The 15,268-nt window shown below is 36.3% G+C and overlaps 1 long non-coding RNA gene across 1 annotated transcript; it reads left to right on the top strand.

The window, feature by feature from the left end:
- The first annotated feature begins 6,168 nt into the window (after positions 1 to 6,168).
- On the top strand, positions 6,169 to 9,634 carry LOC146746209 (uncharacterized). The gene is made up of 2 exons (XR_014929137.1): positions 6,169 to 6,255; positions 9,511 to 9,634. It is a non-coding gene; the product is annotated as an uncharacterized LOC146746209 (long non-coding RNA).
- The last annotated feature ends 5,634 nt before the right edge of the window (positions 9,635 to 15,268 follow it).

Genomic DNA, 15,268 nt, shown 5'->3' with positions numbered 1-15,268 from the left:
AGCCCGTTTATAACAACATAATCCAAAAAATTGGTCATAATATGATGAAGGCGTCTTATATCAAAGAAATGGCTGTTACTGCTATCAATCAGTTATTTGGAAAATTACAATTCGCTGTGTTTCATTGGCGGAACAAAACTGCTGAATAGTAAGTAATTGACACTATATATATATAACAGTTTGTAATGTCGGTAATAACAATTCAGGAATGTCCGTTCACAGAACTACCACCGCACATAGACCCATTGTAGGGACGATTTATTTTAAGTATCTAATACTCACAACTTAATCTGTTGTTAGTTGCAGCGAAACTATGTATGATTTACATTGCTCTGAAGGAACACAGAAGAGTTTGAATATACTTTCTGAAATGAGCATGGATATTGCTGTCGCTGTAAAAAATTATCTCAAGCAGAAAAATATCACCAACTTGTATATTGCCACACCAGAGTACAAACACGTATGTAATTAAAAATATTTATGTTTTAAAAGTGCGAATCGTTCTAATCGATTTAAATATTATTTTATTTTATTGTAAGCAGATTATATTAATAAATAAACACACAAAGATCAAATTATCTAATGACTTATTTTCTTAGGAAATGGTTACAATATTAAAGGAAATATTTTCCAATGTGAAAACTGAAAATGATATCAAATTACCGGCCAAATACAAAGAGGACAATTATGTTTGGTCGTTGATAGAACAAGAAATAGCACAAAGTAAGTAATATACTGGACATTGGTTTGTTTGTTTGTTTATTCACTCGTGCTTTTGTTTGGTCGCGTGCTTCCTTACTTATTTACTCATTCATTCATTCATTCATTCATTTCAGGAGCTGATTATTTTATAGGTAGCGCAACTTCGAGATGGTCTTTTTTTGTCAAGTTTTTTCGAACATCTTATAACAAAACCTCTATCATGTCATGGAGATTACCTGGCTTTCCAGACGCAGTTAGACAATTACCAATAGTAGTAAGGTGATGTAAAGATCTAGTCCGAAGACACAGAGACAATACAGATGCGCTTTATTGTATATCACTAACACCATATATATTTGAAGTAAATTACACATGATGTTAGTTTACATTTCAGAAAAAAAAACATGGTGTATGTTTTGGTTTGGAATTTCCAAGATAACAATATTGTACAATTGTTATTTATCATGTTCTGTCTACAGATTTCTGTAGATAACATATTCTAATACATTTACAGTATAAATAATGACATTGGAATGTTTCACGAAATACTGTCTACAGTGTACTTATTATAATCAATATTCAGTGTTATTGAAAGTGTTAACGACTGATAATTGCCTGACCATAGTAAACAGTGCTATATTAAATATATTAGATGAGGAGTATTATTTTGTGCCCATATGATATACTATTATTATGTATTTAATCCTGGGTTACCACCTAGGTTAGGTTTTTGTTTATATCGAAACCCTAAATAGAACATATCGCTGAGACAACACATGTGAAGTGCTTAATTGATTTAGTGTAATAATTATTTCATAAGAGTAGTAAGGATTTTTTTATTAATTTTAAAAGCATTCTCTGTCTGTTGTCTCACATTTGGTTTAGTGAATTCTGTATATAGGCCTGGAACCGATGGATTGTATTCAGTATATGGAGGCAACGAATGACGGCCTTGCAGTTAGATGATAATTTCGGTTTCTAATACCTCGTGAATTCTGTTAGCGGTTGGCTTAATATTACCTCCAACGGATCGTTTGACTGTGATAGTTGGCATTTTTCTTTTGATATGTCATCTTCGTCAGCCAAGGACCATTTATTCGGCCGAAGCCTCAACATTAACCCTTGGCAGATTTCACCACGATTGACTGTATGTCGCACGCCCTCAAACGATTATAAGATTCACTTGGGCTCATTTGCATTACCCAATCAGAACTCATGATAGAAACTACACACTACTTGGTAAAATTAAAATCTTGGAATATAGAAATCAACGTGTTGCTAGCTTTTTGCGCTGTGGACGAGTTTTCTGACGATCAAAAGAAAGCGCTTAGTGCTGTATCTTAGGCAAATGATGTATTTGTTGCAACGAAATCGAATCGGGCAAATCGATATGTTTGCACAAACATTTAGACATTCCATCGTCATTCACTTGCCCACAAACAATTTTCAACGTTGGAATAAAACATTTTGGAAACGTGTCAACGAATATAGACCCTTCTGTTCTTGACTCTGGGTGAATCAGCGCAAAGCCTACACGCCGCCATTGTTTTAATATGTGAGAACCCCAGACGTTCACATTTATGATACAGCAACGCTGATTGGTGGCGCCAGCTCCTCGGCACGCCCAATCAAATGACTCAATTTAACTGCAGTGAAATACAGCTTTTCGTAACACGATTCAGCGAAACCGCAATGGAGGGTTTGTAGAAAATTCTATAACCTTGTCAAATTCAGGGTATAACACGTTTACTGACGTGTATTTGTAGATTAATATTTTTCAGTGTAAAAAAAAACACACGACCGGATGTCCCTCAATGTTGACGTCAATCAGTATATATCCAGCAAGTATAAATAGCGCCACCATTGCCATGCGGTTTCGTATGTTCTTTATGTTTTTCAGTGTGATATGCTAAGTATCGCGTTTTCCTGCAGTGGCGAAGTGTTTGCCGTGATTCCGTTGCTATGCAATGTCAGTTTCAACGGCAAACCCTGGGTTATTTTGCTAGCATCTAAATCGGCCAGCGAACATGTAAGTCTCAACATAAACATGTACGGATTAAAATACCAATTTTATATTCATTGCCAAATGGAAACCACGCTTTACGTAAACCCGTCATACAGTACACATTTCGCCCAACCTCCCGCCCGCTTCCGGATTTCGATCGCTTTTTTTTCGCTCGCTTTGTTCAATTCGACCGCGCAATTTCCGCTTTTTTTTCGACCGCGCAAATCCGGAAGTATCCGCTCGCGCAATCGCTCGCTCGCGCAATCGCTCGCCTGACAGCGCAACCGCCCGCATTTACAGTTCATTACCTACTGTTTCATGTACAAGTGTGTCATTTTTGTTTTTATGATGTTAATCAAAAATTTATAGAACGACCGTTGAAAAAATACGGTGGATCACACGGCCATATAAAATTGGTAATAATACATAAGCGTAGTAATAATGTCCACCATAAACAAGATCGAACCAAAGATGTGAAATCAAATACGACACTGACACAGACACAACTAATATGAAATAAAACCATTCAATTTTTGGTGGAGAGCGAAAATTGTCTACTGTAGAGTACGGTAACCGTGTGTAGGGTGACGGTTGTCATGCACGCATGGTTTGGGTTTAACACGGGTCAAGTTGTAGTTATGTAAATCTATGGCACCTATAACAATTGAAGAATATCTGCAGGAATAGTAAGACTGTGAAAAAAACGACCAATCGATTGTTATAGAATGACAGTAGTGTACAATTTGTCAAACAAATACAATACTTGCAAATGCAATGTCAGCCAGCGCCCACCTTACTTGTCCGAAGTTGTCGAAGCCGACATCAATGGAGATCGCGTTTTTTAACTAGGCGGCTGGCAAGCGGACTAACACGTTACATAAACTTGTTGAATTACAATTATGGTTTTTATTTTTGCGCCCAATGTCTCGTTATAAAATAAAAGATTCAAATTTTGCAGAGTATTCCGTTTTTTGCGAACTCTGGGCGAAATACTTTCATGAGCTGTACGTAGTTCACTTACAGCCAAAACAAAGTCAGCTTGGACATTAAGTTGTGAGACGCGACAAAACAAACGCTGCCAGTGATAGATTACGTGAATAAAAAAACAAAATAAACGCAATCAAAGGCGCCGACCACACGCTTTGGAAATAAATAGAACGCGTTGCTAAGAGGAATCGCACCTGCGTCTCGACGACGTCTCCGGTCATGAGCAGGGTTTGCCGCGACTTAGAACAATTGAAAGTTAAAAAGGAATCAGTGTCGGGGAACCATTCACAATGTTTGCATGAAAAATCCCACGCGAAAGCGTTTTTTTTTTCTGTTACAAACACTATGGTACCTGAATCCCGATTAATTCATAAATATGAATCGGTAAGGGTCAATTTCCTGCAATCCTTCAAGATTAAATTTGCCTCCGAAAATCTTTCTAACGATGACCTGGAAGATTGCCATGATTGAGTGCCACCAATTCTGTTCTAAGATTTATTCAGTATAATAATACAAATGTTCACCCCAACAAAGGTGGACAAACAGTTTTAGCAACCCGAAGAGCTCATTGTCAACCGAGGCGAAGCACTACGATAAAGACTTTCCGTTCCCAATAAATAATAAAAAAAACTTCTCGGTCCCGACATTATGAAATTCTTTCGTTTTGGGGGAAAAACCCTGGAAAAAAAACTGATTTTGACAAGATAATTTAGAAATTGATATTAGGAATATTTCATAACGAAATGTATTCCATATGTACCCATAATTTTTTTTCATAATTACTGATTACACACGAATATTACAAAAACAAAAGAATTTCACAATGTCTTTATTATCATAGCGTTGTTGGTAATAGTTGAAAATGATACATCAACGTGAACCTGCTTATATGAGATCGAAGGAGTCTCTGTTTTCAACAGCCGTATACATCTAAAACTGCGTCATCGCTAAGTTTCCTTGGTGGACCACGAGATCTGTTCCTTGTTTGCACGTTATCATGTTCACACAATCGCAGACATTATTTGTAAGGGTGCCCTTTGAAATGGCACATTTTCTCGATGTTTTAGCGAGTACTCCGCGGGTACATGGCTTGTTCTCACATCAGCATAATTTTCCTCGAGTTCACTCATCGCTTTCCCACATGCACTTCTCGTTCTTTGCTGCTAACTTTTTTTGCACTCTAATATGTTGGTGTTTTTGTCTTTCTAAACATCGAGTTTATTTTTGACATTCAACGAGATCGCTTGAATTTTGAATTTGATGACGGTTCGAATTTATCCACTTTTACAGTGATCAACATTGCGTTCGAGTAGAGTTACTAGTAATTACAAGTCTGATTTACATTTATCTTGCGGTGTCGTCAATGTATTAAATATAAGTGCTTTGGGAAATAACATAATTATATTGCGCGAGTGAAAGAGTTTGGTGAGACTGTCACAACACGTTTTATTTATTTCCAACGCGCGTGGTCGGCGCCTCTGATTGCGTTTATTTTGTATTTTTTTGTTTTCAAAATGTATCACTGGCTGCGCTTGTTTTGTTTTCCTCAACAAATTAACTGTTCCGAGATCTTTTTCATTTTTCGTCCGGCTGCTGCCAATCCAATAATTCGTCGCCGCATGTACTCAGACAGGCGATTAATCGTCACAGTCATTATACTAGTAGTTTAAGTTCAATTGATTTGTAGAATTCAGCTATGCGATAATTATATGTGCAGTTTTGTTTTGCGCACCCAGACACGAACAAAAGTTAACCAATAGTTTTTCTGAACTACAGCATTCGTATTACTTATGCAAATTGAGTAAGGGTCATAGTGTGAGTTGCGTTCGCAAATAAAGTGTCAAATTATTTTGAGCGCCGCTCGGAATAAATTTAGTCAAAATCACACACAGAAACATACACACAACACACAAATACTAGTACTCAATACATATCGCGATTGACCAGTTATATAGCTGCTTGAACTACACACACTAGGACGTAAATATGTAAATACAGGTCACAGTTCGACTTGCGTAGCAAACGTTACAATGTGTCAAGTGATTTGAAGGCGTCTTTGTTCCAAAACAGAGAAGCAATAGGCGTTGTGTTTTGAATCGTCATTAAAACCTAAATTTATTACGAATAAAAACTTAAGTTTATACATACAATGTACGATCATTGTTACTCCAGCGGTCGGTTGGCAAGCGGACGATGTTTCTGAAGCCAGCCATAGCAGGAGCGAGCGAGCGAGCGAACAAAAGCAAGCGAGCGAGCGAACAAAAGCGAACGCGAGCGAGCGGAAAAAAAGCGGTCGGTTTCCGGTCGGAAAGCAGCGAGCGGTCGGAAATTAAGCGATAAGCGGTCGGAAAAAAAGCGATAAAAGCGGGAGGTTGGGCGGAATGAGTACTGTATGTATACGATTTGGCTGTAATGTATGTACATATTTAACTCCTCGCTAGGGGGGTACGACATCTGCTCGAGTTAAGCCGAACAACATGCTAGTTTACAGGCAAGTGAATTTTCTCTTCAGCTCACCGCATACAACGTACGTCAAATATATTGTCCTAACAAAGTTGCAGGTGAGTATCATTGTTCCAGATTTATTACTTGTGTGAAATAACCATTATGATGCATATTATAATTTTATCAATAAATTACGCAGAATACAGTATCTAAATATTTTTATTATAAATATAAATATAAATTCGAAATATCTCGACTGTTAGCGTTCGTTGCCATATTTTGTATGACCGTGTCCTTAAAAAGGTCATATAACACATATATACAATATTTACGTATATGCGAAAGTAATATTATTTTCACAACATTTTTACAAAAAAAAAATCAATTATATTCGATTGAATTAATATGTTTTTTTTTTGTCTGATTGCAACGTGTCACATATCGCGATTCGTTGTGTCACAAGCCGCCATCCAATACAGTGGTTAAAGCGGCAATTTATATTAGGTCGCACCATCCTATTATTCTAAATGTCATTGTGGTTATGAATGAAGGAAAGAATTTAACTACTGAGAAAATAAATGAACTATCCTTATTTAGGTCTTCTTCAGTTTTCACTTTTGTTGAGAAAGATATTTCCTTTCTGTGTTAATCGAGACATGTCTGGCGACCTTGCATGTTCGAATAGATTAAATGTACGGGTGCAACTTGTTTCTTGTTGCGACACCCAACACACCAACTGGTTTGCTTCAGCAAACACTCCGATCAGTGTTTAAATCAAATTTAGTTAAAGAAGCTTTTTTTCAATTTTACCCTCGAATGATATTGACATAACTACAAAAGTATAGTTCACATATGATAATTTGCTGTCAACTGTAAATGAAAGTAAGACATTCTCAATTTACCAGGTAAAACCTTCTACATTTTACAGAAACATTCCGCTTGACAAGTCTATGGTTATAAATATTCATATGAGTAAAGACAAGTCTAAAGACAATATTTAGTGTAAAGTTGTTTTGCAGATATTTCTTGTAGAAATGTCATAGTTGATCTCAGAAGGCATGCGTTTGATGTAAACTTGGTTTATTCTGAGGAGTACAAATATCTCGTCTTTTCTTGTCCGAGATTGTCACCAAATCTATACCTAGAACGTCACGAAATGTCACCGACGCAATAACTGTTAATTTGTAGTGTGCGTGGAGTGTATTAACATGAACCCCGCTCTGTCCTCACCTCATTATTCACCGAATACCAGCCTGTTTAATAAACTTTATTAACCACTTAGTTCGCGAGTAGACTAAATTCTGTAATATACTTATATACATGGTTGTACATGGCGTTGGTACGTGCTCATTGCGTATAATGTGTATTTATTTTGTAGGTGGCTTTTTTGTCGCATATTTATGGGGATTAACATAATCAACTCGTGTTGTTTTAACTCAATAAAATATTGTGTTTCTCAAACGGTTTTCAAATGGTGTTCAAATGTGTTATCAGATATGCGTTCGTATGATAACCTACTAGTACCCTATCATATATATTGTTTCTAATCTAAATTGTATAATTTAAATTGAAATGAAGTATTTTCTTTAACATGTTTTTTAAACACATATATCTGCAAAAGAATCAGGTAAGTTATACCGAGTAAAGGGGTGTCCAATGTTAATGAAGCGTTAGTAAATTAGTCAAATTCCGATATATTATGGAATATAACCAACTAAAACAATATTCTGATATTATTATTATTATCATTCGAGAGCCAGCTGATACAATTTAAAATTAAAGCAAGTACATCGTCAACGCAGTGAATAAATAAGTACAGATACAAACATGATTTAAAAAAACATTCCCCAATCAACTATGCAAGTTTCTGCTAAATATCATCACATTTGTGCTTAATATAGTTACAACCAACGTTTTTCTACTAGTCATAGTTCTTAGGTAAAGGTTAGCCATTGTCTTTCTTCTCTTCGCCTCATTTAATTATAAAAGTAGGTTTGAGTCACACTGGAATCGTGACCAAGATTTTGAGTGCATAATTGTATACCACACAAACACTATTATATTGTCATTTGGTATGAGCAGACTACAAATGAGATTAGATAATTTCACATAACATTTCAGTTTGACAGATGATGAGCTGTGGGCAAATTTGCGAATAAGACTGTCCGCCCTGGCGTAAAAACATTTTATCTGTGAATTAATATCATCAGAGTCTTCATTGCGATTGTTTACGACAACATCCAAATATGAGTGCCACTCTACACATTCTACTACAGATCCATTTAAAATACTTAGAAAGACGATGAATTCTAAATTGTGGTGGAAATACAGAAATACAAACTGACTTTTTAGGTTTGAAAATAACGCGATGGGTAGTTGCATACATGCAACATTCATCAACCAGAAAGTTGAGCCCTTCAACTAAAGGACAGATCATCACAATGTCGTCTGCTTATTCTAGATGGTTCATACACTGACCGTCCAAATAACAAACAACTTGTCGATTTACTAAGCGATCGTTCAAGCCATCCATATACATATTGAATAAACGGGGCAACACAATATCACCTTGTCTGACGCCGTTCAAAACATGAAATAGTGCAAACGTAGTGGACCCCATTGACAGAAAATGATTGATTTCTGTACCAGAACACCAATACTGTAACTATAGAAATAGACATTATCATATTAAGAAGCTTTTGAGCAATGATTAACCCTATCAAAGGTTTTTGACGCATCTAAAAATCACATAAAAATTGGGCTGTTATGACATTTATAGAAATTAATAATTTCTTTTAAAATAAACATACATATTTCAGTTGAGTGACATTCTTTAAACCCAAATTGTTGAACACTAGTTTCCAAATACTTATCACATCTAGTCAAAAGGATAACTTCACATAATTTAGAAATACTGATAGCAATTGCAATGGGCCAATAATTGCTAGTATCCGTGCTACTGTGGTGGCGGCACAGGGGGACAGCCTCCTCGAAAAAAAAAGGTTGAGGGGGCGTCGCCCTTCCAAAATCAAGCTGAAACTCTTTGTGTCAGCAAAATTTGCCTCTCAAAATGCAACAAAGATCATTTCAGGGGGTCTAGATTTCAAAATTGTTAAGCAGGAATATGCCCTGGACACCCTTGTAAGGTTGGTGAGCAGACCACCCCCCCACCATGCAACATATCGTGCCGCCACCTCTGTGTTATGCCACCGAGCTAAAACAAAATGATAATATTACCAGTACATCGAACAAAACATTGTTTCTATATGCACACTGAAGTTGTCCTATGCACGTCATTCGTATGTCAACTGTTTGTTACGATCGTTTATTATAGTCATTACTGATAATCGAAATTCTCCTTCAATTTGCAGACATGAACCGCAGGATTCGGTTAACGCTTTTGATATGTGCAAGCGCCAGTATCATAATTTATTCATTGATGCCGTATTATCACTTCAAATTGGCGAGGACACAAATGTTGACAAGGAATAGAAATACGAGTGCCGATTATTTTGGCCATAATAAAAAAAATAATAACAACGTTCAAGTAGGACATAAAACGCACGACCATTTATCATATGACAAAACACGAATTCGAGAATTGCTCCAACATAGTGGTCGCTTTTCCGAGGAACGATTGGTACTTGAAGCTAAAAAGAAATCATTGCGAATTTCAGATGACATGCTGAGAAAGTCACTTTCACACAACACTTCTATGGACAGATTTGTTGCATTAATTGAAAACGTACTGACTACGGGTAGAACGTTGAAAATTGGTGTTATTGGGGGATCGATATCAGCTGGAGGGGGTCTTTCACGTTGGCGCGATGTTTACGCATATACAATAGCAGATTCATTACAGAGGCTCATCGGAATCGATGTCGAGGTCATTAACGGAGCAGTGGGTGCACTGACCAGTATAGAGTGTTTACTATGTTTCGACACTTTTATAGATGGTAATGACATTGATCTATTTCTTTGGGAGTTTGCAATTAATGACGAATCTCCAGTTGGACAGGAAGCATTGACACGATTTATATATTCTTTACCTCAAAACCCCCAATTAATTTACATCAATTTCGTGAGTGGTAGAATGATTGTTGACCGAAGCTGTGCGAGCGCTGAGACTGCTGGGAGTGTTCCCCTCAGTAAACACTACGATATCCCATCAATAAGTCAGCGTATTGCAGTATGTCCAATGATATTGAATGGTAAAGCTGATGATCTATGGAATCAAAATGACACACGTAAACACCCCAATAAAAAATCTCACGAAATGATTGGTATATTCACAAGTTATCTAATTTTGGAAACATTACAGAAAGTTGTAACTAGCTCACATACCAAATCAAATACTACAATTGACATATTGTCCGTGGCTCCAATTTTGGATTCCTTAGGGTTTGAACATTCCCAGTGTTGGACGACCGTAAAATCGAGATTTTCCCGTGAAAAGTATGGTGACGATCATAACATCAAACCTGAGTGGAATGACGGATGTAAATACAATGAAATGGACACATCAGGCTTTGACCGAGCTGACGTAAAGGGCTACTGGGAATGTAGACACGTGAATGCATCATTCAGTTTCCCTTTTCATATCAATCATCACAAGAACTCAAATTTTTCTGTCGGTATCACAGCAAATTGTGCGTCTTGCACGGCAATTGCTCAGATAGACAACCAACCACCAGTAATTATAAAGAGAGACATCAATGCATTGAATAAACAATGTGGTCTGGTTACCATAACAACTATGGGTGTGCGTCCTGGGATGCACACACTCAAACTGACAAACTTAGATAACACTCAATCCGATAACAGAATTGTAGTTAGGGCGGTTGTTGCATATATTGCAACCAACCACTGCAACTGAATAAACATTTTTTTAATAAAATAGAACGAGTCATTATTGTTGTTTGAACCATCTTTTAAAAAAGGTTTCCTGGATTTTTAGAAGATCACACATGAATTGTATATTGCCTCAAACATTCTCTCTTCAGGGCAACATACTCAAAATAAGTTCAAAACTACCTAGCTAATTTGCAGGCATTTAATTGCTAACTGAAAATATTTCACATTAATATAAGGTTATTACGAAGATACCTCAAAGTATGCACGAAGACAGTACAGCTGCAGTATCGACCGACGCGTAGCGGAGGTCGATGCGACAGTGTACTGTCTGAGTAATAACCTTATTATTATACATCTTTTCCCTTCAAGGATACATCATGGAAATGCCGAAATCCAAAAAGTTTTGAACAGAATCACCGAACTTCTTTGTATGGAGTCCGGTCAAATCCTGGTGGCAGCCATGTTTGTTTTTATTATTCGAGGACGCTTACGCGCGTAATCATTCCATATTTGGAATTCGCATTTCCAAATATGGTAGTATGAAAATACCCCGTAAAATACCGCAAAATTACGGCACGCTGCAACTTATGGCGTTACGGTGACAGATGTATAATAATTTCCGTTAATACGACTTACTATGTTTATTATTTCATAAGTACTGCAGTTTGCTTTATTGCACTTTTGAAAATATACTCGGTATTTTCACTGTCGATGTGCAAATTCTTTAGTATTTGTGTAATATTCGACGGGGTGTGCGCTGAAAATACTTCTTAATGAATATTATACAACATCGGAAACTGCGATATGCAAATTAGTATATTATTTAATGATCGATATACAAATCACATGATCCAAACCTGTGGATGCAATTATAGTCTTTGGTGCCGATGTTAAATTAGTCTTAACTATGGTCACCATGTATCACGCAATTGCGATGAATTATTGTGTTTTGATTTTGAAAAGCTATTGATTTTTTTTCTGTTTACTGCCTTTATCAGTCGGTATAATTACCGTTGACACTGTGGGCGGGCGCGTCTGAACATATTATTAATAGCAGAACTTCATGGCTTCGTCCTGGCATTTGTGTGTGTGTGTGTGTGTGTGTGTGTGTGTGTGTGTGTGTGTGTGTGTGTGTGTGTGTGTGTGTGTGTGTGTGTGTGTGTGTACTTGGATTGCTATATGTTGCGAGGACAAAAATACATATATATAGCTACTTCCGAGGACATACACACCTTCCGAGGACCTTTTTCATAGTCCTCGGAAAACATAATTTATATTAATAGTTAATTCGATTATTAATACGTTTTGCGTAGCTTAGGTTTAGTATCGGGGGAAGGTATGGTTCACGTTATATTAATATTAATATAATTGTACCATACCTTACCCCGATACTAAACCTAAGCTTCGCAAACATTTCTATGTTCAGTCACGGGATATTCAACTCTTGTTTAATTAAACCTAATTAAAATGCAATTCTCCATTGTATTGCATTGTAATTGAGTTTAATTAAACTCCAATTAAAACGCAACCCTATATAGGAACGCGTTTTAATCGAGTTCATATCGCAACTATATTAAAAGTTAATTCAACTATATTAAAAGTTAATCCAATGAAGTCCTCGGAACATTTTGCAATACAAGTATGTGTGTGTGTGTGTGTATATGGGGGGGGGGGGTATTGAAGTTATTTTCATGAGTGACGCGGTGTATTTTCCATTCTGTATTTTCACTCGTCTCGCTCGTGAAAATACGATCGTTGTATACACTGACTTTCGGCCATTCATCAGAACGTACGGGACACGATATAGAGAAACATATTTAACAAATCTGTATCATTCCACACTGAGTATTCATAATCAAATTCTTAGCCAAAAAGTAATTAACAATGAATTATCTAATTTCTTCGCTTGATTTTTATTGTTTTCACCCAACAAGTGAAAATTTGCTTGTTTTCGTATTTTTCTCAGAAATAGACATCACTGTTTTATAGTTTTCGTGTATTTGCGTACAAATTCTCGCACCTACTCGGAGACCAATAGATAGTAAACGAGTATCGATCAAAGTAAATGCTGTGACTTTGCTACATTTCGTAATCCGCCAATAACTGTCATCATCCACGTGAATTGAAGAGCGGTAACATTTGTAATCTACTTTGACTGGAATATCAATGCCCCTTAACACTACGCGTCTTCTTGAGGGGGGGGGGGTCATAGGTTATTTTCGTTCAACGTAATTGCAATATTTTTTTGTTCGTACAACGTAAATTGAAAAAAATAAATTTCGTAATTCTGTAATCACAGGTTAGACGTACAACGTAATCAAACAAATATATTTTTTCGTACACTGTAAAAATGTGTCATTTTCCCCGGTACGTACAAGAATTTACATCCAAATAAAAAAAGTCGTAAAAAATAACCCAGGGAAATTACATTTTCAAAAATGTAAAACGACTAGAAGTGACACAATTTACCGCAAAATTCAATTTTCACTGTAAACTGTAGAAAAACGTCTTTTCTTCCTTGTAAATTCTAAAAAGCCCTTTTTATTTCCCGTAAAACTGTACTAGCTACCCCCTTGCCCCCTTCTTAGGGATGTGAAATCACGACATTCTTTGTCATATTTCCCCCATATTTTGTGAATTTTTTTCATTTTTCAAATAATGACATTATTTTGACAAATGTCAGAAAAATGTGTCAAATGAACGAGTTTAAGTGATAGAGTTGCGATTCTGTTAATGCACTCACATCGCGGTAGTCGCCATATTGATTTTTGTGCCCACGATGCGCAAATTCCCGATATAAGTTCGAGAAGCGTGATTGACATATTTGCAACGCCCTCACACGGCAGAATGGAACGTTTGAGTGAACTGGGAAAAGGTCAACTGCTTTTTTTGCCATTGACATCGTTCTTACTCTCTGTTCATATTTGTGACGTATAAGTCTATGTCAGAAGTGTTCTATCAGACAATTATAAACAAAAATGCCACAGTCTATTTTCACCAAAGAATCTCTTTTTAACTCTGTTTTCATTTTAGATACATGTTTTGATATGAGCTATGATAATATAAAGGTAAATGTGAATAGTGGAAATACCATGTTTAATGGCTCCATGCTGCAACTGAGTTAGTTTACTTTAATCGATAGTGTCATGGGACCAGCTACAATTAATTTTAACACTTTCAACAAAACAATAATTAATATTACTATGCGAATATCTCTGACGCGTATCAGCTATTGATGATGGTCTATGGTTTGAAAGTGCAAAAACATCGCCAGGATATTGATATCTATCACCAACCAAAAACGAAATTCGATCGACGCAATCAACACTCTTGAGTTTCCTTCTGATCCACACAATTTTGAAATAGTGATCGGTACAAATCACGTGATCCGCCTGAAAAAAAAATGTGATCACTCAATTACCACATCAACCATTTCCAGAACTAACAATCACATAAAACGTGTCCTACTCCGGGTAAGAGAGGTTACTGCGACTCTAGGAAGGAACACACAACATGTCATTGAAATTTGACGCGAAACAAGCCCTTTTTGCACTATACTCGTCTTTGTATAAGTAACAACAGGATCATTGTAGTAATTTTATCATCTTACACATATCTGTATTTTAAGTTATCATGTTATGTTCTCTAAACTTATACGCCGAAGCTATTCTAGTGTCTTGAATTCATATGTCATTTCTTGTTGTTTTTCTAAATATGGTATACTGCAAGAAAGATTTAATAATACTTATGTATGGCGTATTGTTTTGTGTCTCAATCAATTGTTAGTCACAATTAATATAATTTATGTTGCATTTGATTGGATGTTATAAATAAGTTAACTATACGCATTACAAAATAAAAATCAATTTCTGAATCTACATTTGTTTATTCCTCGATCTACATAATGTATGAGTCAACCTAAAAATCTTTTGTGTGCAATGTCAAGGTTGACATGGGAAAAAAACAGTTCAGAGTCCCACCATTTCTGGAATTGTCCACTCATGTTCTGCTACCTCCAAAATCAAGATATCCTGTCTGTGTTAATCTAGTAAGCCTTAATACCAGCCTGTTATGCTTATAATATAAATTAGTATTGCTTTGCGGTCGTCTTCGGTGCTTAACAGTGATGCGAACTGCTTTAACTGTGTAATCGAGTCACTTGGCTCAATCTAGTACAATCAATTATCATGATCGAACTTTTTTTACCGACTTTTGCAGTAAATGTGGATAGAGGCAGTCCAAAATCCAGTGACTATTATCTGACTAAAACAAATA

This window comes from Saccoglossus kowalevskii, chromosome 4 (assembly GCF_978046115.1).
Source record: "Saccoglossus kowalevskii chromosome 4, keSacKowa6.1, whole genome shotgun sequence".
NCBI lineage: Eukaryota > Metazoa > Hemichordata > Enteropneusta > Harrimaniidae > Saccoglossus > Saccoglossus kowalevskii.
Note: the sequence above shows the minus strand (reverse complement) of the source record. Positions and strands in the feature narration are given on the sequence as shown.